The sequence below is a fragment of the Diabrotica undecimpunctata genome, chromosome 8 (assembly GCF_040954645.1).
Source record: "Diabrotica undecimpunctata isolate CICGRU chromosome 8, icDiaUnde3, whole genome shotgun sequence".
NCBI classification, from domain to species: Eukaryota; Metazoa; Arthropoda; class Insecta; order Coleoptera; family Chrysomelidae; genus Diabrotica; species Diabrotica undecimpunctata.
Genome location: NC_092810.1, coordinates 124,782,886 through 124,807,087, shown reverse-complemented (window position 1 = coordinate 124,807,087; position 24,202 = coordinate 124,782,886). Strand labels below are relative to the sequence as shown.

The 24,202-nt window shown below is 33.5% G+C and overlaps 1 protein-coding gene across 2 annotated transcripts in view; it reads right to left on the bottom strand.

Annotated features, from left to right (window-relative positions):
- Nucleotides 1–21,773, bottom strand: part of LOC140447949 (UNC93-like protein) — a 285,521-nt gene extending 263,748 nt beyond the window's left edge. The window contains exon 1 of one of the 2 annotated variants that reach the window (XM_072540914.1): nucleotides 21,524–21,773. The gene's annotated coding sequence lies outside the window, so the exon portion shown is untranslated. Of the gene's footprint in view, nucleotides 1–2,419; nucleotides 2,702–21,523 lie in introns of those variants that run through there. The other variant, XM_072540911.1, reaches the window with a different exon arrangement.
- Between the last annotated feature and the right edge of the window lie 2,429 nt (nucleotides 21,774–24,202).

Below are 24,202 nucleotides of genomic sequence, written 5' to 3'. Positions count from 1 at the left end.
CTCCAAATAAGGTAGAAAAACTGATTCCTTCAACAGTATTTTACAATATGCTCCCTTGTCCTCAACCAAAGGAACCAGACCCATAGAAAAAAAATACACCAAGTTGTCACATCTGATAAGCGGGTGGAGTATCATGAAGAATGTGAGAAACTTAAAAACGATAAATAAAAACAAAGCAAGAAAGGAAGCAGGCTCGAGAGCATAACAAACAGGTGAACGCACAAAAAAAAAGTCAAAAAATTGAACCAAAACAAGAAAACTTAAAATGACGAAACCTAAAAAAACAAGACCTACATTTAAGCTCTTCTTCAGAAGAATAGGAAGATTGGGAGGAAGCTGGTGGTAGTGGATGTTGACTTGATAAAACCAGAATACGAAAATATTGAAACGTTCGATACCGATGATGTCATATTGGAGACTTTGTGCTTACCAGATTTAAGCAATTGGGTAGAAGATCGACGACAACAAATCAATGTTGCCAAAATTATAGATACCCATTCATCAAAAGTACTAATAAAGAGAAAACTGTGTTTTGTTCTATAGAAAATGATGTTTGTAGTATAGATAAAGGCGACATTTTTGGAAAATACCTGAGCCCATTGTCCAGGAACAAGGAAGAAAATTTAAGACTATTTTTTTAAGACAACTAGACATTTATAAACAAATATGAAATCATAAACAATATCTACAAACATTTTCAATTCTTTTTACTGTTACCATAAATTTATTTTGTTTTACCTATTTTTGTAGTTCAATAAATATTTAAGCATATAAAAATGGCATTGAGCGGAAAGATTTTATTAAAATTCTACATGTTTCTCAATAGAAACATAATAAAAAAAGTTCTTGAAGTTCTTGAAGTGGCCATAAATGGTGCCTATCCCTATTTAAGTCCGTTTTACAGCTTACAATTATTATTCTCTGCAAGTTTTCATGCAAGTCTAGGGAAATTGGAAAAACTCAATCTAACAAAAGCCAACAAACAAATCTGTCGGAAGCAGATGTTAAAAAAAAGTTACATGGAATTCGAACTCAATATATGACAGAATTAACAAAAATTAAAAGAAGTGAATCATCTGGAGCAGGAGGTACATATGTCTAAGTGCCAAAATTATGGTGTTTCGATGCACTCCCCTTTTTACAGCAAGGAGCCCCAGTAGTTTTAAAAGGTGAATCAAACCTGGCCGAACTACCAACATTTTCTCAAAGCCAGTATCACAGTAGAGTAAAATAGAAATAGAAAATATAAGTTAAAATTAATATTTTCACTGTTAAACTTGGTACTGTAATTGTACTAATGAGCTAAATTTTGTTAATTTGATTGTATCTAAAATTAAGTATTACTTAATGTTCACCGTAATAAGTAGGTAATTGTCAATTTTTTTAGTAGAAGGTAAAATAACTTTTGAAGGAGACGTAGAAGAGATCTCAAATTTGGAAGTACTGTCTCCTTCAACGGTTTTTAAGAAAATACCTGGAAAATCCTTCTCTATTTCGAGAGCTTCTAGTAGTTGTGAGGGTCCAGCGCCACCAAAGAAAAGGACAAAAAAACAAGAGAAAGATGAAGCCTATGGCCTTATTAGTAAGGCAGTAACTTCTCTAAGGACTGACAGTAGGATTGAGTCTGAAGATAATATCGCACACAAAGACCTTGCAATAGACCTGCATGAAAGTTAGTCATGCAAGAAATTGCAGCAAGTTATTTACTCATGATACAGGAGAAGATTAAGCGAAAAAAAAAGAACAGAAAGGCGAATAATTTACAAGAAATTGATTAAATTGCGTGTCATTAAATCTTTTCCTAGCGGCGGCTAATACCAAGCCCTCATAGAAAAAATAATTATAAGAAAAATATTAAATAAACCGAAATATCTTTTAGTTTTTTACATTTTTTTAGTTTACTGCATTTACTTTGTTTTTAAAGAAAATTAAAAGAGGAATTATTCACCGATTTTTCGAATAAATTATTACCTGTAAAGTAATTTGAATAATTGTTCATGTTTTATAGTAATAAAGTATATGTTACGAGTACTGTTTAGAATACTATAAATGTTATAATTATACAGTTTGGCAACAATGTTTCTGACATTTGAAAGCAAATGTCATTTTTATTGTACAGGCTAAAATAGAATTTTACACCAGAATAACCTATGACGTAACAACCGGAATAAATATTGTTTTTATGGTATTTTAATAGAGACTATCTAGTTCTTCACTAAGTAGGTACATTTAAATCTTACTTCGTACCCACAATATGCTTGTTTTTGTTTTTAATTATCGTCAGCAATAATTAATGTTACATACCATTACATATGTACTTGCTGTTGAGTATGTATAATATTTTAGTAATGCTACCAACTTCGAAAAAGTTACTTAATAATTACAGAAAATATAGACAATTAAAATACAGCCTCCTTACCTGTTGCGTTGGTATCCAAAACGAAATATTTGTCTAATGAAACGAGAAGATCACTCACATCACTTAATCACACACTCGAGACTGTCCAAGATGAATCGTCGTTACAAAAAATTAATCTAAAAAGCTGTAAACGCTTAATTTAGTTTATAGAAGTCGATTAACCTCGAAATTATTATTTCTAATTTTACTGGGACACTAAACCTGTTTCTAGTTAATGATACAGTATAATGGCTGCCTTATCGAAAACGTGGTTGCGAATTTCAGATAAACACGTTTTCCATGTGCAAATTTCGACGTACAAACTTTTCCGACAACTATTAGCTTATAAATATGCTTTCAGCCGTTCTTGTACTAAACAATATGCTTATATGCATTAACACTGGTAAATATTATTGCGCTTAGTTTAAGAGGAAACAATGGTTGCAATAAAATCTTATTTTACAATGTTAGCACATGTTGGACCATCAAACTACTGCTTTTCTTATCAATCGTTTAAACGTTGTAGGTGGGCGACATTTCAATTCTAGTCATAAAACAATTCATAAATCCCATAAAAATACCGTATACAATAAAGTGGAAAATTTAAAAAACATTTCTACTTTTGTACGGTTTAGAATACACTCTTGATAAAAAAAAATACAACATTCGCCAATATTTTTGTCATATAGGGCGCATTAATCTTTAATTGTCATAGTCAGCAATGCTCTAGTGTTAAAATGGTTTGAAAAATGGTTCAAATAATTGAGAAGAAATTGTTTGTATAAGCGCATTTTTTCAGTTGATCGAAATCGACGGTGTATTTAGAATTCGATGGAGAAGTTTAAAAAACTTTCAGAAAAATATCTAGAAAAGTTTAATAAAGTAGCTTCATGAAAAGTGTAGCAACTGTTGCTATATTTTATTATATTTATAGCATTTTATATCACTGAACTACTGTCGTGTATTTACACCCACATAACTACTATCGTGGGGTTGTAGATGACCCGAATTTTAAAAACCTCTAAACAAGATATAAAAATATATTTATTTTTTTTTGTATTTTTGATAAATGTAGATATGTGTATATAAAAAGAGGTTTTTGTAAACTTAAATTTTATTTGAACAAAATTAAGATACTATAACTTACGTTTCGCCGATGATATACTTATAATAGCTGAAGATCTAGGTATGGCAAGAGAGATGGTACAGGAACTCGTTGTGGCTACAGAAAATGTAGGTTTAAATATACATATCTCGAAAACAAAAATCATGACCAATTTGGTACCATACCAGAACACCAGTATTGTTTGGAAAGAAATAGAACTCGTAGATAGATATAAATACCTGGGACATGAAATTATGATTGGCACGGTTAACCAGACTCATGAACTGAAGAGAAGAAACGGCCTTGGGTATGCAGCATTTGGAAAACTGAGAGAAACTTTTAAAAGTAAGCTGCTCACATGCCTAAAGAGAAAGGTATTTGATCAGTGCGTCCTCCCAGTCTTGACGTACGGAGCAGAAACACTTACCTTAACAAAAGCAGCAGCTACCAAACTGAGAGTCACACAGAGAAGAATGGAGCGGTCCATGTTAGGAATAACTCTGCGAGACAGAATAACCAACGAAGACATCAGGAGAAGAACCGGAGTGACTGACATCATCGAGAAGATAGCCAGACTAAAATGGAGATGGGCAGGACACATAGCCAGAATGACAGATGGGCGATGGACAAAGAGGTTATTGGAATGGAGGCCAAGGGAAGACAAGAGAAGCGTCGGTCGACCACCTACAAGATGGACTGACGATTTAAGAAGACTCAATAAAAACTGGATAAGAGCGGCGCAAATAGACGGGGTTGGAAACATGAGGAAGAGGCCTATGTTCAGCAGTGGACTCTTGAGGCTGAATGATGAAGATACTATAATAAAATTTACAGAACTTTTAAAAGAAATTTTGGTCAAAAACATAACTCATTATAACAAAAAAAATATTTTAAGTTGAAATTACTTAACGGTTCATTTTTTGAAAAGTAGTTTATAATAGTAACGTCTTGTCCTAATATAAAAGAAAATCATAATAGAGTAACCATATAAAAAATAACAGTCATGTTTTTTCGTAATGTGAGAATATTGCGACAAAAATATTTGAACAACTCGCAAGTGTTTATCTATTATTTGCACATAGTCCAGGTAACTCTCTGAAGTGGATGTGTTTTGGTCCTATGACATTCTGAGCAAAATGTGGAATGTTTGTTATCCTTACCTCTGGGACACAAGTAGCATCTACGTCTTAGAACTGGCCTTTCTGGTCTAGTCTGATCTTGATGAGTAATTTTATTTTCTAATCCTTTGCAGATTATCGAGCGTAATTCTCTAGACAAATTCGGTATTCCAAATCTTACTTCTAAATGTTCATTTATAAGACTGATTCCCAGCTCTTGAATAAAATTCGATCGATTTTTCTGACCCCAGGATTAGCTGCGTGAAAAATAATGTGACTGTTTTTACTATAGCAATATCCGTTATGGAATACCAAATTACTAAAGTCCATCGATGTCATCTTTGACCTGAACGATAAAGAGCACATTTTTGATTAAGTGCACCCACGCCCCCTTCGACGAATTGAGGAAAGCTGTTATACCAGGTTTTTTACTTTCCTGGTCAAAGATTTGTCCTGATGCATAGACGACAACATAATTAAACTTTTATTTTATTTTTGGACATATGACACGATTTTATTGTCTCGTCTAAAACCAAATGAATACTTATCAACTTCGTAATTTTTATTTGGTTGAAATTGTTGAGGAATTTCTCTCCTATTTTTACGCATTGTGCCTACATAGCTAAGTCGAAGATTTCTTAGTTTATCAACTAGCTCTATTGAGGTGAACCAATTATCACCAGTGACATTTCGGTTATTATTGGTAATTGGTTCCACTAAAGCAAGTACTGATCTTGTAGATATGGATAACTTTTGGGGATTATGAATATTTGTTTTACCTGCATACACAAAAGCATTTACCAAATAATGTGTTTTAGGTCACATAAACACATGATCTTGATGCCGCACTTGACTGGTTTTTCTTTCATGTACATTCTGAAAGGACATCTACCTCTAAAACCAACCAGTATCTCTTCCACTCTAACATATTCGGAACATGTGTAGTTTGCTATACTAACCAAAATAGTTAAATAAATTCATTGGCCTTCTTTGCTCTCCTATTTTATGATTGTCAAATCTTATTATTGTAAGAAGAAATAAGAAGCGATTTTTTTGACATTGAAGCACGAAAAATTGGTCTACCTAAAATACTTGTCGAAAATATTGAACAGTAATTCTAAAGCTATAAAAAGCCTTAAGTTCACTTTCGTTTAGATAATCGACAAATGTACAGGTATTCCCATAATTCATGCTTGTCTCGGTAATTTTTCCATTTGTGTGCTATAGAATAGAGGCAAATATGTCAGGAGTTATAAGAAGTGACCAGGATTCAATTGGACTGGATGGTTTTGTTTCTAAGGCAGGTCCACGAAGACCAGAAAGGTGTGTCATAATGTTCTGTAAGCGAGTTTTTGATGATGCCGGTGAATTTTTAGCCCACTTATATCTATTCCGTCCATAGTAAAAATTTGTTTCGTATTAGATGCTGTTTCACATTCGTCGCTTACGTCAATTTCTGAATCTGTGTTGTGATCCGAGTGTTTTGCTTTCACTGTCAGTATCACTGTTATTAGAGTCACATCATCATCATCTTTGGCTCGACAATCCTCTGTGGATCTTTTCCTGCTCTAAGATTCGTCGCCATTCTGTTCGGTTTCTGGCAACATGTTGCCATCTTCTGATTTTTAATATTCATAAGTCGGTTTCAACTCTATCTATTAGAGTCACTATAAGTGTCAATATTCTCGGTTGGCTCATCCAGTTAATCGAGAAAGTCAAAATATTATCACTTGTCACCGTACTTCCGCTAATTCTTAAAGCCATTTTAATGTATAATCTTAAATATTAATAACGTAATTACTATGGTCGGGTAAAATTCGACCGGAACTCAGCAGCACCTGTGCACTATCTGGCACGGGCATGCTGAACTACGTACTTAATTGGGAGAATACATAGAATAACAAGGTCGTTTGTCAAACTGTCTAACAGTGGCGCACGAAATTTCAAGTTCTGGGTCAAATTTAACCCCACGGTAGTAGTTCACGAAGATCTATACAAGTATTGATACAAAGAGCTCGAAACGAAATTGCGAAGTCTACGCATACTTTATGCATGCGTAGCATTACAGCAAAGGGCAACTATACAAGAAAACAACGAAACCTCACAAGAATTCACGATAAAATGGGGAGTACGTCAGGGCTGCATTTTATCACCGACGTTGTTCAATACTTACTCGGAAATGCTGTTCAGGGAAGCTATTGATGGTTTAAGAGAAGGTATAAAAATCAATGGTAAAATCATAAACAATTTAAGAAATGCAGACGATATGGTTTGGATTGCTGATAATGCGGAGGATCTGCAAACATTAATAGACCATGTAGTGGAAGCCTGTGACAGATACGGCATGAAATTAAACTGTAAGAACACCAAAATTCTTGTAGTAAGTAAAAACGATGTAATACAGCACCAATTCACAGCTAATAATGAACCCTTGAAAATAATCGACAAAATTACATACCTTGGATGCAGCCTAAATAAGGAATGGGACCGGTCACAGGAAATAAGATTGATGTCGTATAGAAAAGTCGAGAGCTGTCTTCAATCGCCTCAGGAAGATTTTATATAATATGCACCGGAACATTGATATAAGACTACAAGTCTTGATATGCTATGTATTTTCTACCCTTTTATATGAAGTCGAGACCTTGAGGCAACATCCAAACGATTAGAAGCCTTTGAAATGTAGTGCTACTGCCGCATGCTCAGAATTTGCTATATCCATCATATTACAACGTGATCCAACGTATGAAGAAAGATCTGGAAATTATGCGTATCGTGAAAATCAGAAACATGACATACTTAGGGCATGTGATGTGCAATGAGAAGTATCAACTTATTCAACTAATTTTAGAAGGCAAGATAGAAGGCAAAAGATCTCAAGGGCGCAGAAGGACATCGTGGTTGAAGAACATCAGACAGTGTACAGGAATGACTACCATACATCTATTTAGAGCAGCTGTCAACAAAGTTGTATGGACCAACGTGATTGCCAACATCTACAGAGGATAGGCACCAAAATAAGAAGAAGAGCCCGAAAAATCATATAAATGGGAGAAAAAAAGAAGAACGTCTTGAAAACGACGATGTCTTAAAAATTTTTCAAATAAATTGGGTTGTAGAAGTGAAATTTAAAAGAGGATCAAAAACACTATTTTTCAAAACAAACTGTACCGACGACTACACCGAACTTGACTTTTTCCAAAAAAAATATGTGGCTTAGCACTACTTACCAGAACCACTAACACGTACTAGGGGAATTCCAGAAGAAAAAAGCTATTCTTAAGGCTTTAGTTCCTGTAATGCCGATAAACCCAATATAAGTACAGTTAAATAAAAAATATTTCACTTAAATAGTGTTTATAGTTAACTACGGCGAAACTTTTAAAGTTAAGTGCGTTTCTCTCGAAAAGTATATTTCTGCAAATACTGTGTTTTTCATTGGGGTGGCCGAAATAGTTATACCATACATATCAATCGGTTTTAAAACATCTTGCGACGTTGTCCGATGCCTAATTTCCATGACACTATATCATCCCATTGGCCCTCACTAATATCTCTTGCGCTCATCGCCTTCGTTACTCCCTCTCTCCAAGATTTCTTGGGTCTTCCTCTCTTTCTGCGGTTTGGTGGTATCCATTGCATAATTATTTTTGGGAGTCTTGAGTTATTCATCCTCTGGGCGTGTCCGTACCATATCAGCTGTTTTCTTTCTATGTCTTTTGTTAGAGAGCCGTCAACCCCTATTCGCTGTCTTATCTCATCATTACGTATTCTCTTTCTACTAGACACTCTTACTGATCTTCTAAAAGCGTCCATTTCTACTGCCTCCAGTTTTCTTGTGTTGTTTTCGGTTATTCGCCAAGTTTCCGCTCCGTACAATAGACTGCTTTTAATAAGAGATTCGTAGATATTGTGTTTTCTTCTTTTTCCTATTTCATGACTCCACAGTACGCTGTTTAGAGAACCTATTGTTTTTCTGGATTGTGTTATTCTTCTCTTTATTTCTTTATCATCTTTCCCCGTTGTATCAAAAACGATTCCTAAGTATATGTAATGGTCGCAGGGCATGACGATTTCGTTATTTTCTAATGTGATGTTCGATAGTTCGGTACTTATTGTACCGAATATTATATTATAATATACCGATAGTACATATTCTATAATATTTTTGTAATTTCCTTGCCATGTACTCCAGATCATCTTTATCGTTTGCTATAACAACCTGGTCATCAGCAAACTGCAATGTATACAAGCAAATCTCTCCAAAGTCTACGCCCATGCCTCTGCATTTTCGTTTCCACTCTTTCAATGCTTTTGCAACATATATTTTAAACAAGGTCGGTGATACACAACACCCCTGACGTAGACCTTTATTAACCAGGAAGCTTTGCGATAGTCTGTTTCCATTTTTTATTTGTGATGTTGACCCTTCATACAAATTTCTTAAGGCTTTTATTAAGGTGACACTAATATTCGTCTGTCGTAACATGTTCCAGAGTTTGTTTACAGGAACTGTATCGTACGCCTTCTGCAGGTCAATAAATATGAGGTGGGTTTCTTGATTTGTGCTTAATTTTTTTTCTATTAGTTGTTTGAGGCAGAAGTATTATCAGTACAGCTTCTTCCTGTTCGAAAACCGGATTGTTCTTCTTCCTCTTGGTCTTTGTATTCCTCCTCAATGTGGTCTCTAATTATTCTCTCCATACAAACGGCTGAATGTACTAGTGACTGATATCCCTCTGAAATATAAGCAATTTTCCACTCGTTGGGTACGGGAAAACCATTTATAAATTGATTTATGCACCAAGTTATACCCCAAACAGATTAAAAGCGTTGATTATTCTGATCTCTAATACCAATATGTGTCCATTAGGTAAATTTGGTTATAAATACTGACATTCTTGGACTAAACAAAACAATATGTTTAAGGTATTAAAACTGGTAATTTCCATTGTACTTATTTTAAGGTGAAAACAATGGTTGTAATAAAACCTTACTTAATGATATTAACATATGTTGGACCATCTAAAGTACTGTTTTACGTATGAATCATTTAAATATTGCAGGTGGGCAACATTTCAATTGTAGTGAAAATTTTCTATTTATAAAATTATTCAAATAGTCATACAGATAATATGCAACAAAGCACATGCCATTTTAATTAAAACACCAGTTATTCAATAATTCTTTGGACAATCAAACACTGCAAATTAAAGAGCCAAAGCCAATATTAATAAATATTGGATAGGGAAATAATTGTAAGACTATAAAAATTATAGTAAGCTGTAAAAATTAGGGATCTTCAGTTGGCACTTTATCCTTTTCTATAGACTGATATTTTTATGATATGAAACAAATACTTACAGAAGTACTTTTAGGGGAGACCGGGGCACGTTGATAGGCGGGCAAGTTGATACAGCAGGGACCTACTATTAACGAAACACTCAAGGCGAGATTATAATTGAATGTTTGTTTTCATTAGTGCAAAGTAATTTTTGAGTGTTGTGTTTGAGTGAATAAGCTAGCAAGACGATATCTTCTAGTGGTATTGAATCTAAATCGACTCAAATGTATTTTAAGAGGAGACAAATATAATCTTTTAAAAACGCGAGACATACGAAACTGGTGCGACATACCTCCACATCGGCACCGACATCAGTACAATAGAATGAGCAGGAAAAGGATCCTTACTCATAATGGTACTATACAGTGTGTTACAACGAAAATTTGACCCCTCCCCGGGAAACTCAGTAACCAATAGTTTCTTCAAAATTTAAGAAAACACGTTAATTTGTATTGGGAGGAAGACAAATTTTCATGTAACAATTTATGCCCTCAAAAGGATCCAGAGAGGACGCCCGGGGGGTTATGCCCCTTCCCACCAAGAATTAAAAAAAATATAAATTTAAATATTTGCATTTCAAACGTTTTTAGTTTTTTTTTCTAAATTTGAGTTACATACACAATAACAACATTCGTGAAAACTTTGTCAAGTTCATTGACGCTTATGAGAACATAAAAATAATTAGTGAAAATCAAGAAAGAGGGGAAGAACAACGCCTGATAGGAGAAGCCTTGGGAAATGCTTCTCCTATCCTACCTTGTGCAGTAACAGAAATGAAAATGGCCGCAACAAATTAGATGGCCGTAGTTAGATGTTTTTGAATAAATCATATTTTAAACAAGTCCCTTTTAACTTCTATTAATGTATAGTTCATCACAAAGACAGTGCGAACAATGAAGTCAGTAACATCATTACGTCAGCCAAGAGAAATGAAGTTTTAAAACTAAAACTAGGACAAAATTTACCAAGTTTATGCAAAAACAAGATGGGTTGAGCGCCATAAAAGCGTAATTCAGTTCATATCTGGAATTTTATATATAATTAAAGCAGTAACATCTATCTCAACATGGAAGGATCCCAAGACTGCTGCACTTGCATCAACTTCGCTTAATTCTTTATGAACATTTGAGTTTCTAGTGTCAATGATGTCACTGATTGACATACTAAAATTAACATTGCCACTAAGCCGGCTTCTGCAAACAAAATCTTTTAAAGTTAAGTGCGTTTCTCTCGAAAAGTATATTTCTGCAAATACTGTGTTTTTCATTGGGGTGGCCGAAATAGTTATACCATACATATCAATCGGTTTTAAAACATCTTGCGACGTTGTCCGATGCCTAATTTCCATGACACTATATCATCCCATTGGCCCTCACTAATATCTCTTGCGCTCATCGCCTTCGTTACTCCCTCTCTCCAAGATTTCTTGGGTCTTCCTCTCTTTCTGCGGTTTGGTGGTATCCATTGCATAATTATTTTTGGGAGTCTTGAGTTATTCATCCTCTGGGCGTGTCCGTACCATATCAGCTGTTTTCTTTCTATGTCTTTTGTTAGAGAGCCGTCAACCCCTATTCGCTGTCTTATCTCATCATTACGTATTCTCTTTCTACTAGACACTCTTACTGATCTTCTAAAAGCGTCCATTTCTACTGCCTCCAGTTTTCTTGTGTTGTTTTCGGTTATTCGCCAAGTTTCCGCTCCGTACAATAGACTGCTTTTAATAAGAGATTCGTAGATATTGTGTTTTCTTCTTTTTCCTATTTCATGACTCCACAGTACGCTGTTTAGAGAACCTATTGTTTTTCTGGATTGTGTTATTCTTCTCTTTATTTCTTTATCATCTTTCCCCGTTGTATCAAAAACGATTCCTAGGTATATGTAATGGTCGCAGGGCATGACGATTTCGTTATTTTCTAATGTGATGTTCGATAGTTCGGTACTTATTGTACCGAATATTATATTATAATATACCGATAGTACATATTCTATAATATTTTGGTAATTTCCTTGCCATGTACTCCAGATCATCTTTATCGTTTGCTATAACAACCTGGTCATCAGCAAACTGCAATGTATACAAGCAAATCTCTCCAAAGTCTACGCCCATGCCTCTGCATTTTCGTTTCCACTCTTTCAATGCTTTTGCAACATATATTTTAAACAAGGTCGGTGATACACAACACCCCTGACGTAGACCTTTATTAACCAGGAAGCTTTGCGATAGTCTGTTTCCATTTTTTATTTGTGATGTTGACCCTTCATACAAATTTCTTAAGGCTTTTATTAAGGTGACACTAATATTCGTCTGTCGTAACATGTTCCAGAGTTTGTTTACAGGAACTGTATCGTACGCCTTCTGCAGGTCAATAAATATGAGGTGGGTTTCTTGATTTGTGCTTAATTTTTTTTCTATTAGTTGTTTGAGGCAGAAGTATTATCAGTACAGCTTCTTCCTGTTCGAAAACCGGATTGTTCTTCTTCCTCTTGGTCTTTGTATTCCTTCTCAATGTGGTCTCTAATTATTCTCTCCATACAAACGGCTGAATGTACTAGTGACTGATATCCCTCTGAAATATAAGCAATTTTCCACTCGTTGGGTACGGGAAAACCATTTATAAATTGATTTATGCACCAAGTTATACCAAATTTAATATATATACCAAAATTTAAGAAAACACGTTAATTTGTATTGGGAGGAAGACAAATTTTCATGTAACAATTTATGCCCTCAAAAGGATCCAGAGAGGACGCCCGGGGGGTTATGCCCCTTCCCACCAAGAATTAAAAAAAATATAAATTTAAATATTTGCATTTCAAACGTTTTTAGTTTTTTTTTCTAAATTTGAGTTACATACACAATAACAACATTCGTGAAAACTTTGTCAAGTTCATTGACGCTTATGAGAACATAAAAATAATTAGTGAAAATCAAGAAAGAGGGGAAGAACAACGCCTGATAGGAGAAGCCTTGGGAAATGCTTCTCCTATCCTACCTTGTGCAGTAACAGAAATGAAAATGGCCGCAACAAATTAGATGGCCGTAGTTAGATGTTTTTGAATAAATCATATTTTAAACAAGTCCCTTTTAACTTCTATTAATGTATAGTTCATCACAAAGACAGTGCGAACAATGAAGTCAGTAACATCATTACGTCAGCCAAGAGAAATGAAGTTTTAAAACTAAAACTAGGACAAAATTTACCAAGTTTATGCAAAAACAAGATGGGTTGAGCGCCATAAAAGCGTAATTCAGTTCATATCTGGAATTTTATATATAATTAAAGCAGTAACATCTATCTCAACATGGAAGGATCCCAAGACTGCTGCACTTGCATCAACTTCGCTTAATTCTTTATGAACATTTGAGTTTCTAGTGTCAATGATGTCACTGATTGACATACTAAAATTAACATTGCCACTAAGCCGGCTTCTGCAAACAAAATCTCTGGATGCTAACCTAGCGACTAAGCCTGTTCTCAATGCGATATCGACTTTGAAAGATATAAGATCTAACTGCAAAGATAGTTTTAATAAGATTGCATTCTTTGCCCTTATTTTGGTCAGTATTAATTTTATTTTTTAAGTCGAGATTGTCAAATAATAAATTTATTTACTCGCAGAAAAATCGCCATCCTGTCCCCCGGCCCGTCCTTTCCGGCGGAACAAAATGTTGGACAAAGGGCGAGACAGTACGCCCGCTTGCATCACTAAACGACCAATATTATTCGCCTTTTTTATACTATTTTAATTTCATAAACTAAACTACATCTCTTTGCAATTGTTGGACTTGCACTATGGGGTTTTAGGTTAAAATTTGCTGATTTTTCGGTACTAGACAAATAAAAATACGTTACTAACGATACATTTTGAATGTCTTTATGGCACTCAAAAGTGTGTGAAAAGTGCCTTACAACTCACCATTATAGTCCTAATTTTTAAAAAATTTCTCTCAGACCCCTCAAAAACGTTTATGCCACCCGAAAATCGGCCCTTGATTCGCCCATGATCAACCCCCAGTTGTTTTTTAAATAGCAAGTGCGATCGAGTGGCACATCATTTGAAAGGTATTTTTTTTTCTACAGACATTCGATTTTTTTTTAATTTAAATAACTTTGAAGATAATTTTGGATTTAACTAAGTTATTGGTTGAATATCAGTAGTAACAAGAAGAACATAAAATTTTAATCAATTAAATGTTCTTAGTGACCTCCAAAACAACAATCTTTACGGCAAGGATCTTTAATACAAAATACCCAGAAAACAACGTAAGTCACCAATACGTTAAATATTCAACTGATAAGTTTGAAGCTACAAGTAATGTTAACAACACAAAACACGAAGTAGACCATCGAGTGCGAAATGAGGCAGTTGAAGTGGCAGTATTGGATCATTTACAAATGGATAATCGACAGTCGATCACATAACTATCTCGTGCATCTGGTGTATCGGCATCTAGCGTTTATAAAATTCGATAAATTTCATCCTTATAAAATACGATTACTTCATCAATTAACCAAAGTTTCTGGGGGGTAAAATTTTATATATTTTTCAAATTATTTTCGGCCGTACTGTGTTAAATATTGATTTATAGTATCAGCAATTGGTCTGTAGATTGCTATAGACCGATTGCTGATACTAGAAATCAATATATATATATATATATATATATATATATATATATATATACAGGGTGAGTCATGAGGAACTTTACATACTTCTACCATATGTAGAGTCCCTCAGGGAGCATATCATGTGGCCACTAAAAAATGTCAACTCCTCTTCTTTATTAATTAACAGGGTGATTTGTGTAATTGACTATTTATTTCATTTTACTGTAGTGTTTATACGGCTCATTTGATTTTTTTAATTTTTGCATGATACAGTACACTACTATCAAGCATTCGACTGGTATTAGCTAAACTAAAAAATTCCAGGACTGGCTTTGGAAAAATTAATTTAGGGATTCGTATTAAATATTACACACTGTATATATTTTTTTTTTAATGCAATAAGTGATTTTCAAACTACATAAATAGCCAATGAAAACGACATATGCGACAATGTTGTCGCAGTTTTATTAAATTTTTAGTGAACGATCAAATCTTACCAAAAATAGAACAACCATTATGAAGTATCAAATTATAAGTTAATTAATTTAAACAAATGTTATAAATTTCAAACATTTTAATTGAAATGATAAACTGAGTCACTGCACAACAAAAAACAGTAACTACTAACAATAACGAAGAACAATTTAAAAAAAAAACTAAAAATATGTACATAGTTATGATAAACCCATAAATTAGAACTGGAAAAGATACAATAATGGTAACAAAATAAAAATAATTCAAAATAGATTTTCGAAATGGAACCCTGCAGCCTGTACACATTTTTGTTGCCGAATTGTTAATTGACGTATTGAATTACGGATACTCTGGGGATCGTTTCTAATAGTATTACAACAATGTATAATTCTATCAATTAATTGTTGTCGGTTATTAATATTCACTGCGTAAACTAGTTGCTTCAATCGTCCCCAAATATGGTAATCAACGGGATTGAAATCAGGGGATCTTGAAGGCCACGAAATAGGATCTGCACGTCCTATCCACCTGTTGCCATAAACATTATTGAGATGTTGTCTCACTGCCAGTAAAAAGTGTGGGGGTGTCCCATCATGCTGAAAATACATCCCTCGGATAGCAACGTTCGCGTTGGCAAGCAAATTCGGCAAAATATTTTGTAGAAAGTTCAAATAGACCTGCCCTGTTAAAGGATCATCAAAAAAGTGAGGACCTACTTATTGGTTATTTATGACACCAATCCACACGTTAACCGAAAACATTAACTGAGAACGACGTTATCGAATAGCATGGGGATTTTCTTCTGCCCACACATGTGAATTTCGTGAATTATTTATCCCGTCTCTAGTAAATTGGGCTTCATCTGTAAATAGTGTCCTGTATAGCGTTGGTCGATTATTGTTAATCCATCTACAAAATTCCAACCTATCGATCTCATCTCCAGCATGTAGTCGCTGAACCATTTGAATGTGATATGGGTATAGATTATTTTTTTGTAAGACTCTACTTACTTTTGATTGAGTAACATTGAGTTCTCGACTTACTTGTCTAGTGCTTATTGTAGGGTTCATAGTAACGGCGTCCATAATGTCATCTTGCTGCGCTTCATCTACATGTCGCTCTGTTGTTCCACTAGGAAAAGTGCCATTTTCTCGCAAATAATTAAAAACTGACCCAAATGTTGGATGACTGGGAGTTCGACGATTAGGAAATCTCCTGCGATATTCTCTACTAGCAGCCCTACCATTCTTATTACAGAATCCATAAACAAATATTATGTCTGCATATTCTGTGGTCGAAAGCTGATGTGGCATTTTGAACGAAAGTAACAAAAGCTCTACCAAAACTAACACAATGTACTTAACGTAGATATGACAGAAGAAATATGTATTCTTGTACACATAAATAACAATTGATAATGACAATAATGACAATGGGTATAAAATATCAAGAAACGTCAAACGGTCAACGCCAACCTTCATTTTAAACTTTTTTAGATTTATTTTTATTTAGTACAGTTGATGCAAGGTATTAATTTTTGACATAAAATTTTAATCATTTACAATCAACAAAAACTAACACATACAAGAGGTTTGACTTTTTAATCAATTTAATTTATTATTTATCGAAAATAATGCCCCAATACGATCTATGAGTAAAAATTTAAAATTGAAAAACAATTGATTCTATGGTAGAGATAATACAAAGTGACATAGTAGTGAGATAATACACGTATTAGATTATGTTGTAGGAACTCATTTTAATTAAAATGTTTGAAATTTATAACATTTGTTTAAATTAATACCTTATAATTTGATACTTCATTATGGTTGTTCTATTTTTGGTAAGATTTGATCGTTCACTAAAAATTTAATAAAAGTGCGACAACATTGTCGCATATGTCGTTTTTATTGGCTATTTATGTAGTTTGAAAATCACTTATTGCATTTTAAAAAAAATTATACAGGGTGTAATATTTAATACGAATCCCTAAATTAATTTTTCCAAAGCCAGTCCTGGAATTTTTTAGTTTAGCTAATACCAGTCGAATTCTTGATAGTAGTGTACTGTATCATGCAAAAATTAAAAAAATCAAATGAGCCGTATAAACACTACAGTAAAATGAAATAAATGGTCAATTACACAAATCACCCTGTTAATTAATAAAGAAGAGGAGTTGACATTTTTTAGTGGCCACATGATATGATCTCTGAGGGACTCTACATATGGTAGAAGTATGTAAAGTTCCTCATGACTCACCCTGTATATATCTGTGTGTGTTACTAGAATATTGCTCGTTGAGGTCATTACTGCGATTTGGTTATTTAAAAACTACACGAGCAACACGATAGGTGATAAAAAAGCTATAAATGTACAAAGGTAAACAGTTTGTCATTACTCAATAAAGTAGTTGCTATTAGTCACCGAAAGATAAATCCTAAATAATGCATTTAATGTGTATTGTAAAAAAAAGGAAACAATATTGATAGGCCTGCCATAATAGAATATAAGTAGTTTGTTTGACCATAATACCCCAGTCTATCTGTGAAAAAAATCATTGAGTTCACGTAAACATCTTAGACAGGCTTTAATAGTAATAAAATGTTTATTGTTTAAAAATAGCAATAATTGGGAAAAGTGCAAAAAAATTAAGTTTTTCCTTTACATTTTTGCGACCCCTTACAGGTTGAAAACATAACTTACAGCTTTCTTAGACATTCCGCCAAGAAACATTCTATAATGCGACTGGAATATGTGCTAAATTTCGTAAAGAAATGTTTAATAGTTTTTTCATAATAATTTTTCAATTCACAGTTCGCAAAAAATTGCAAAATTGCAAAATTATGCTACCCTCAAAATAAGCATTTTAAATAGTTAAGAATTTTGAAACCCTCTTTGTAAAATTGAAATCGGTTAATTAGGTTAGCCTAGGGAATATTTGGTAGTTGAAAACAATTTTTTGGCTTATAAATAAATAAAATAACTTCGCTAGTTTTACACATATCAATTTAAAAATTTGTACAATAATCATAGATCTTTGAATGCATTTGGTTTTTTGGTTGTTGAGATATCGAAGTAGTTGCCGCCTAACCATAACTGATAGAAGAACATGGGAAGAAGAGAGGAAGTAGCCGCTCGGCACGCCGAACAAAAAGTGAATCGGCGAGTTCAAAATCACAAGGCGCTCCAAAAATTTTATTTTCTCGGATTCCTTTAATCCGATTTTGATCTTTTTTTTAATTGACGTCTCAGACGACAAGGATTTCAAATATGACGTTTCCTATTTTTATTAAAAATGTATTTGTACTTGAAAGGTACGTATAATTTGAAAAAAATGTTTATAAATTTAAAGCATTCTCTATTAATGTAAAACAGAATTATATGCTTCTGCTAATCTTTTTTATATTAGAATACTGGATTATAATGAAATAGTGGTTGATATTCACCAGAGCAATAAATTTTGCTAATATAACCTATGTTTTAGTCGCCGAAAGTCTTCGCTGTGAAATAGGTGAACTTCACCTTTTGCTTCGCAGGCAACAACTTCTTTTGACATACTTTGCTAGAGTGTCTTTGAATCAAAACAACCCTAAACTCTATATATAAGCCAATTTACAAACCTATAATTGTGAGCCTAATGATAAATACCAGACATTACCTCAAAGTTTACTTCTCCTATCACGACCTGTTGATTTTTCAATAACAGGTACTCATATACTGTCATCAACTTCTCCATGGATTAATAACATACCAAAAATTAACAATTTGCTTAATAATTATCACAAAAAAATGAAACCAACAGCCAAATTCTAAGGTAATATTTTCTAGAGCTGGTCAACACAAACTTGTCGAGATTCTCTTCACAGATGCATTTAAAACTGAGACAAGTATTGGATATTCTGTAACAACTTCAAATAATATTATTCAGAAGTTCTGCCTTTAACAATCCACCTTTATCCATACAAAAACGCTATACGCTATCCTACAAGCATTAAAAGGATTATGTAACCAAACTAAAGCCAAGAACACTGCAATATGTACAGATTCGATATCCTCCATCGATTCCATTAAAAATATATATTCCGAACATCCATTAGTTCATGCCATACATGAAGCAACAAACTGTCTCACTTCTTCTGGATTAAACATAACATTAATCTGGATTCCTTCTTACGTTGGCATTTTAGGTAATGAGACTGCTGATACTGATGCAAAAGAAGCAATTTCAACCAAATCAGAGATCAAATCTTGTCAATTAGCATCAGATCTGAAACCGCTTTTCAGGTTCTAAATCAAAAAGTCCTCGCAAAACCAACGAAAGAATTCAACCTCGAAATTACACAAAATAAAACCTACCATTGAAACCTTTCAGCTACCTAACTTAAGTAGAAGAAACAAATTAATCGTTCGCAGGCTAAGAATTGCTCACACACGGCTAACACATGGACATCTGATGGCTTTGGAGAAGTCACCTGTACTCCTGTGACCTCATATCACAATGTGATCCTCAGCCAATTAGAGCTTGTTTAGAATGTACTAGATTTTCTTCGAGAAACGAACTTGTATTACAAAGTTTAGCGTTTTCTTTTTTATTACTTCCTCTTTTACATATTATCTTTATTGTAAATTATACCTAATGTAATGTAAAATGTATAGTAACAAAATTCACCCAGTGTCAATAATCTTGTAGTTGAGACACAATAAACTCAATAAAAAAAATTAAAGAAATTAAATTTCTGGATGTAATTTACAAATATCAAGAAAAGTTTACTTTATGTTTTGCTTTTATTCCTGAAAAATGAATGTGCCTTCTATTACTGATGTAACCAATATTACACAAAAAAACCGATGCGGAATTAATCGAATATTTGCAAAATTTTGGCTTAATTAAAGAACAATTTAATTGTAAAATATAAGAAGATGTATCCCTTATGCATCAGTACATTTTTTGAAGGACTGTAAGTACCAGTATTTTATATAATGTGGTTTTGAGCAGGTCGAATGCCAGTTAAAAGTGCCGAAGAATTAATAAATTATAAAAAAGATTTCGCCCACCGTCTGTCTGTTATACGTCCAATATGAATACCTTGTTAGGCCCTTACTGAAATTTATCAATTAGGCAAACAAAAAAAAATTTAGCACTTTACGATTATCCGTATCGACCCTGCACAGGGATACTGTTTTGTGTTTAGCTTAGGCTCCCCAGGAGGGGAACTCAAATATTTTATCTTAGTAATGTACACCCATTAATTTTTATCTTAATTAGTTGTGTTTGGATTAGGTTCGGTTAGGTTAGGTTGAGTTCCCTTACTGGGCTGCGAAATGATTTAACGACGTCCGTAGGTCGTGGGTAGGTCATCTCATAGCTCTGGAAGGGAATTCATATATTTTATAATAAACACTTATTAATATATTTTATATTGATTAGTTTTATTTAGGTTAGGTTGGGTCAGGTTTGGTTGGGTTGGGTGATGTTGGGTTAAGTTAAGGTTAGATTTGGTTAGGTTAGATTTCTTCGATTACAGCAACCACAAAAGTATTGATGATGGCGGAGCAGCCTACACTCCTAACTAAGACACGACTGTCTTCTTTGGCCAATTGAACGACTCTCTTTCGACTGCGAAGTGGGCTTTACCTCTAACTCAGACACGACTATCTTGTTAGGCCGATGGAACGACTCTCTTCTGACTGCGGAGCGGCCTTAACCCCTAACTTAGACACGACTACCTTGTTAGGCCAATGGAACGACTCTTTCATACTGAACGTAATGGCGGAGCAGTCTCACCACTATCTAAGACACGACTGTCTTGCTCGGCTGATGAAACGACTCTCTCCTACTGACTGCAAAAACGGCGGTTAGTTCGAGGAATATTTTTTACCAGTTGACTCTACGTGTGAGCGATAATTACTCAAGCGATCTGCAATTTTAATGAAAAACACCCATCTCTATATGCTTCATTGTTAACATACAGTGTATTAAAAAAATCTTGTTTGCAATAATGTATTAACCGTCTAATTGTTCGATAGCGTCTGTATTTTTGTACGCAAAATCTTGGCTAACTGTACGGGATGAATCAAAAATAATCAAAAGTCTCTTAATGTTTTTACAGTGTGTATATACAGTCGCGAAACTGCAAAAAAACCTGTACATTCTGTAGTGAATCCAGCAAAAAAAAGGACTTTTATGGAAAATAACCGTTGTGGTCTGCTTTTCGACAGAATCCGCCTAGACTATACGTGCCACATAAAATTGGGATATATGGAGAGACATCATAAAAAGAGCAATACAGGGATCGTATTGAGTTAATGTCAACATTCATAAATCAATACGCATATCTTAAAATGTATGGAATATAGAAGAAGTATCCCTTTGAAATATCAAATTATTAACAAATATAAAAAGATGAAGTATCAGATTATTTCTTTATTAATTTTTACTTCTCGCCTAAGAAATTTGTGAAAGCTTTTACTTACCAAATACAGTCGTTTGATCCAATATCACCAAATTTATAGAACGACAACAAAACTTACAACACAAAAAAAATAAGATAGTTCTGTATATGACATAAACAAATAATCGGACTAAAAATCACAGAACACTAATAAAATTGGTACTGTCCACGTTTCATATATGTTTTACAGTATTAAGAAATGAACTAGTTTTAAAAACCGAAAACATCGCGCACAAAAATTTATATGTTGTGTACCCTATCAAAACTTGCAATTTAGGTGATAAAGACACGACTGTTGGTAATTGAATATTTAAAAGGTATATTAAAGACCAGAAAGTTAGTGTAAAAACCTACTTTGCAAAAACTATTGCTCGATAGCAATGTTTATATGAGTCTATTTAACAAATTTTGATTTGGTTACTCACTAGGCAGGTATATTAACGAAAATGTACGTCTATATCTAAATAGTATTTGTTAGTACAGTACAATTTTATTGCATTAATAAATAAATAAATAAATAAATAAAAATATTTTTCAAAATCAAAGCATTAACCTTCCCACCAGAATTTTGAATTTTTTGATAATGGTTAGAAGTTTTTTTTAAGTTGGAATAACAGTATTTATTGAGAATATAATTATATACACTAAACGACAAATAAAGTAGCCACCTTATAAATTTCCGAAAATAAAAATTCATTGGAACTTTTAATTAACTTTTCATATTGCGTATTAATATAACCCTTTATCGGGCAAAGGCGTATATCTTAAATGACCAATTTGAAAATTTGACTGGGGTGTTAAAAGGGACAAAATAACGTAAAAACATTTGATTTATAACAAATATATTGCAAATAAAAAAATTTGATAATGTAACCATATGGTCACATTGACCATTCATGGTTATGTTTTAAGACATAACTTATCTACTTAGGAAATGACACAAAACATTTTTTTTATCTGTGCTACAAAGTCTAGCATTACATTTTTCACACTGAAATCGGCTTGTACCCTTTTGACAGTACCTACACCTCCCTTTTTTCCCCTAATTTTTTCTATTGAAACCATATTCAAAGAGCTAGGTCTACCACGTCGACATTCTTTCCCGGCATTAGCTAATGAGGATGCAAGCTCTTTTTGAAAAACTTTTAAAGGTTTATATTTTTTTATATTTAAAACCTCACAATCATTATGATAGATAAGCCAAGCATTTACGACGCTTATATCCAGAATATAGGCAAATATTGAATAATACCATCGCTTAGCTTTACACGGCGTTTTGTAAAGACCCATTAGCGCATTGGCTTTATCTACACCACCCATGTGCTTGTTGTAGTTTGTTATTACAGATGGACATACAATATCGATTTTCATTTTAGAGTTTTGCACTACCTTTTTACTGAACTCGTTGGCTCGACTCCCTCCATAGGCTGTGCCACCAAGTTACACACATTTATTGTCAACCCATTTGATAATGATGATACCATTATCTTTCTACCGGTTTCTGTATAGATTTCAAAAAAGGCTTTTCATCATCAGAAGTATCAGACCCATCAAATATGGTAGGATCTACTGGCGGCAATCTACACTTATTTTTTCCGTAAAAAGAGCGAGTTGGTATTTCTGTCAACAAATTTTCCATATCCATATTTACTGAAAATTAAAAAATCGTTAGGGGGCAAAGTAACCAGATGGATACATTTGATTTTCAGATGCAATTCAATATCAAATACTACAAATAATGTATGCACGTAATGGTAGAAACATTGAATAGTAGGTCTGAATAAGTTTGAATAATAAAATCTTTCAAATCGTAAATAAACTTACCTAAAACCACTACCATAACCTCAAACGTCACCTGTGACCGCCAAAACGAATAGATGAAACGAGTAGTTATTTTCAACTCTGTGTTTCACGACTGTTACTTCCTTTTCGACACACAATGTAACCACTCGGTAACATCGTTCATTCGTATGTAAAAGGCAAGGAACGTGCCGCAGTGTACTTTGAAATCAGTGCAACCATATGGTTGAAAATCACTTTGAATTTCCTATGCTATCACTTCAACTATCTCTCTTATAATGTTCCGTATTTGTAAACGTAGTTCCTCCTCCAATGTGCACTGACGCGGTTACTTTGAACATGTCAGAAAGAACTTTGCACTGAGTGAACCTTTACTTGTGACTTCTTACATAACACCTTCTTGTCAGTTGTCACTTGTCACTTCTTACTTGTACTTTTTACTTCTCAAATTGTAAATTAGCTTTAAGATGGGACAAGTGTTGCTTTTACAATAAACCGCATGGACACCTGTTGTTTTTCTAAAACTATCCGAATTTTCTATGTAATTTACTCCGGACATCTGGGATTTTTACACAACTGATTGTGTTAGGTCGATAAAGAAACTACTATTCTAGGCGAACAACATATAAAGTCAAATTTGTAAAAAATGGACATGTGTTATTTTTCAAATAAACGCTTCAAGTTAACTTTTAACGTGTTTTAAATTTAAATTTATATATATATATATATATATATATATATATATATAAATTACTTAAATATACATATATGAACTTATTCTGCAGTAATAGAGAAAAATAGTGAATTAATTTGTAAAGAGATAAATTATATTTGAAAAAATAGGTCAATTCGTTATTGTTAAAAACAAATAAATTTACTTACGTGATTCCTTACAAAAAAT